At 41.3% G+C, this 4502-nt stretch overlaps 1 long non-coding RNA gene across 1 annotated transcript in view; it reads right to left on the bottom strand.

Annotated features, from left to right (window-relative positions):
• The window catches only part of LOC116703179 (uncharacterized), a 14669-nt gene that overhangs the window by 412 nt on the left and 9755 nt on the right, over positions 1–4502 (bottom strand). Inside the window, exon 3 of the long non-coding RNA XR_004335369.1 lies at positions 1931–1933. This is a non-coding gene — a long non-coding RNA (uncharacterized LOC116703179). The remainder of the gene's footprint in view (positions 1–1930; positions 1934–4502) is intronic.

Raw genomic sequence — 4502 nt, 5'->3', positions numbered from 1 at the left:
AGCTAGAGAGCATGCAAGCTAATGGAGGGAAACTCGTTGATTAGCGCCCTCGGAGAGTGGAATAAGGTACGATTAATATGTGAATATGATTAATATAAGAATTGTTTGTGAATCTACATTGAAACATTTGTACTTCTGTTTTCTGTAGTTTTCACGGTGTTCATGATACAAATGGTGCCTAGTGCTCCTTGAGAGGAAGAATTAAAGTGACACCCGTTTGAAACTCTCTGTGTCTGAGTCCATAAATTTGAGGGGCCGCTACAGTGGGTGTCCCCTATACTCTAGCCACACCCACGTACACAGACCACACCCCTTTCATAACTTGTGAACCGTTTAGGGTAAACTCTTGTGAGAGGTATCTTTGAACTCAGCAGAGACTTCCCTTTTCATTGCTGATGATTTGCAGTGTCTGAGTGCCACGCAAATGCACGTCTATTTGCATAAAGCAAGCATATTTGTCCACTCCCATGTTGATAGGAGCAATAAGCAACTTTTAGCAACTTTGGGTCCCTAAAAAGCGCTACACAAATTCCACTTTTAATAATGTTATAATCAAAAACTTGAAAATTATCAATTTTAAAGTAAATATAAAAATGTGAGATTAATCTACGATTAATTATGAGTTAACCATGGACAATCATGCGATTAAACACCCAAGTTGAAATATAAGTAACCTAAAAAGGAAATACTCAAATATTAAAAGTAAAAGTAAAGTAAAGTAAAGTGGTAAAGTTAAAGAACCTCACAAGTGTACCTATGGTGCTTGCCTAAACATACTGACTATAACAATACATGGAAAAATGTTTTAAACAGTTAAATCTGACCATCACTTTACAACACAATGCGTCTAGTGATGGTCCAGGCCTAGGACAACATTACATAATGTATGGTGTAAAGATTTTGCAAGGGCATCAACAAAAAAATGAACCTCTATTCACTTTCACTGCAGTGTGATAAGATATGATGGATGTGGGATGAGGTGCAGGGAAGAGAGGTGCTGATGGACGCTGAATCACCGCGCATGGAGCTGATCTGTGCAGCTCTGCAGCCTGGAAACAGTGGGTGCATGTGAATAGATGCCCACATGTACAGGCAGAGACATGGAGCTGTAAATAGAAAGAGGGAAAGACCGGGCCTGAATGCCGTAATGCAGCCATGAATAAGAGATGTTTTGAATGCAGCCTTGTTAATGTGTGTGTGTCACACACACACACACACACACACACACACACACGCAGCTCAGCGCTCCATTAGACGAAAACCCGGGCCATTAGTTTTATCTTCTTTGTGTGGGACAGCACTGGCAAGTCTCCCCTCTTTATCCCCCCCAGCACACACTTGTAATCACACACTCACGCGCACACACACACACACACACACACACACACACACACACACGCACACAGCCCCCACTGTTTCTAACTGTCTCTCTGATGCAGATGTTTCGGATGTGTTGCTACACTGAGTTTTAATGGCGGTCCCAACAGCAGAGCAGGCTCTTCACAGAGGGATTCAGCTTCATTTTCAAAAGGCTGCGTCTCCTTTTATGCTGATAAGATGCCTCAAACAGCTGACAGTGTGTACAGAATATTTGCCAGTCCCTCTGAATGTGCAATTACAAAATGTCTCATTGTGTCACGTCAGTTTGGTCATTCACAAAACACTTGTCTCCTTTCTTCTGTGCAGATACAGCAATCATGCCCATGACAGCTGACAGTGTGCACAAAGCTCCCTCCGTTTTCCTCCCTCTCACACATAAAAAACATGCTTTAGATGTGATATTAAAGGGGACCTGTAATGCTTTTCCTTAATTTTTTGTTCCATGTACAGTATGTAATGTTAGTGTTCATATTAAACGTGGCCAAAGCATCAAAACAGGAGATACGTTTATGTAAAAGATAAAAAAAGATAAAAACACAGATTTCTGAACGTTCTGAACACTTCAACAGTTCTTTCTACTCTCTGCTCAAACTGACGTCAATCTGTGCCGGATTTCTTCATGTGGTCATTTACTTCAGGGATGTTACTGCAGTATTTACATTGCACGCATATATGTAGCTACATGCTAATGTCTGGGAAAGCTGTAATCTTGGCTGCTGATGTTTTCTCCCCAATTCCGGATCACATTCTTGCTGCAAGATTTCCGGTTGTGTAGTTGTTGGTTTAGAAAGTGCCACTTTACACTCTGTTAGCCTACTGTCGTTCCACTGCTACTGCCACTGTTCCAATTTCTCCCCAATTTTGGATCATAGTCCTGCTAGAACATGTCTGGTTGTTTAGTTTTTGAATAAGAAGCCTTTATTGATGATTTTTCATGGTAGAAAAAGTAGTAGTGCTAGTAGGGCTTAAGGTCGCCAGATGACATCATACGCTCATTTGCATATTGCTGATGTCTGCACGTATCATTTGCATGATACTCAGTGGTTGTGTCAGCTGAGTGCCTGCTGCTCACGGCCGAGGGGAGGAGAGAGACCTATGCTAAGAGCCGTGGACTGCGATTACTCTGATCAGCATGCATGAGAATAAATTACAATATAATATACAATATATTTTCCCCTGTTGCTCTTAAGTTGCTTTTCTTAGAACTAAAGTGGCTAAGAGGGTCAGAAAAGGTTGCTAGATCTAGAAAGAATGTTGCCAAGTTGGCAATACAGGACGTGGAATGCTCTGGAAAGGTGACCAATCAGAGCAGACTAGGGGGGCTTAAGGAGAGGCACTACAACAGAGTGTCTCAGACAGAGGGTGAGCGCGGGAACAGGCAGCATAAGAAAAATACTTTTTTTTTTCAACCGAAAATACAAGTACAAACCTGAAAATTAGCAGAATAGGTCCCCTTTCAAATGTTTGTAACTGTGTCTTCTGTCTACAAAAAATTAAAAACTAATGACATTCTCATCTGTCTCAGCTGGACTTTTTGTTGGGTCAGCACCAAATATTAACATGCTAACAGGCTAAGCTAAGATGGCAAATATCCTCCTGAGACCCAGCCCACTTACTTGTGTCCACTGTAGTGGATATTGGAGTTTCATCCCTCTCCTTGGATTCTCCGTGTGAGTACCTTAATTCCTGCTTAACTGTACAGAGGACATCCTGGTCTTTTCAGTGATATGTCATTTGATTGGGGGTATGCCTCTTTCTTTCAATCCAAAATGGGCGGCATAGAAACAAGCACATTTTATGGAAAGATGAGAAGTGAGTCAAATAATGTTTTTCTATGATTTTGTTGTTTGACAATCATATATTTTCTTGTTCATTAAGGTGTTAGGAATCATATATCTAGCTCTGATAGCAACTAAATGATGCGTCTTTTGAAACGTTTGCCATTTTATGAATGTCAATTGTAGTGAACATCAGGAATATCTTCCTGTAAATAATGACTCCATATTGTCGTAGGAAACAGAACTAAAGTAGAAAGAATTCTTTACCAAATAGTTGAGGGAGATTCAGATTTGGAGTTGTCAGAAGATGAGAGGGATGACGATGAGTTTCAACCAGTGATAGAAGACGGTGATGAAGAAGAGGAAGATGATGCAGGAGTAACGTGTTTGTTTGATGCAGTTCCTCAATTTTAAATTCAGCTACATTACTGTTCTTACCTATCATTTGTGATTGTTTTTTTCCTTTAATATCAGATTTGCACTTGTGTTACCTGGGCTTCCTGTGTGACAAGATGACTCTACAACACTGGAGTCCAATTGAATACTTTCTACAGGACATTAACAACATGGTCTTTGAAGATTTGGCAACATACACAAATCAAAGAGAGCTGCAGAGCAGATGGCTGTGTTCATGAACACTACGCCACAAGAAATAAAAATCTTCTTTGGCATTATAGTCCACATGGCATGCCTTGGCTACCCCAGAATTAAAACGTTTTGGGCCAAAAAAACTAACGTGCCAGTCACAAGTAGCAAAGTGACAATTGATAGATTCTTCAGGACAAGAAACTCCCTCAAGATTGTCAATGACCTGGCTGTGACAGAGGAAACAAAGAAGGAAGATATTCTGTGGAAAGTCAGGCCACTACTCAATTGATGAGCAAATCATCCCATTCACAGGTTGTTGTCCAGTCAGGCACTATGTTCCCGGCAAGCCAAACCCTACTGGCCTAAAGGGCTTTGTCCTTGCATCCCCAAATGGGTTGATGCTTGATTTTGAAGTCTACCAAGGGAAGAATACCTGTACAGTCCAAAGGTTAGGAGTTGGAGCTGCCGCAGTTCTACGCATGGTTGAATTTGTTCCAACAGGAAGCCACATATTCTTTGACAGGTACTTCACAGCCATAGGTCTTTTGGATGCATTACTGGCAAAGGGCCTTCCTGCAACTGAAACTATAATGAAGAACCATGTCCCAAAGCTGTGCCAGCTGCCAGTAGACAAACAGTTGAAAAAAGAGTGGCGAGGAACATCAGTGTCAGTGGCCAGAAAGAGTCCTGAGCTGGCCATCACAAAATGATTCAACAACAAACCAGTGCTCATGGCATCCACTGTACATGGGAAAG

The sequence above is a fragment of the Etheostoma spectabile genome, chromosome 15 (assembly GCF_008692095.1).
Source record: "Etheostoma spectabile isolate EspeVRDwgs_2016 chromosome 15, UIUC_Espe_1.0, whole genome shotgun sequence".
Taxonomy (NCBI): domain Eukaryota; kingdom Metazoa; phylum Chordata; class Actinopteri; order Perciformes; family Percidae; genus Etheostoma; species Etheostoma spectabile.
The sequence above is the reverse complement of the archived record's forward strand: the minus strand, read 5'-3'. Positions and strand labels throughout refer to the sequence as shown.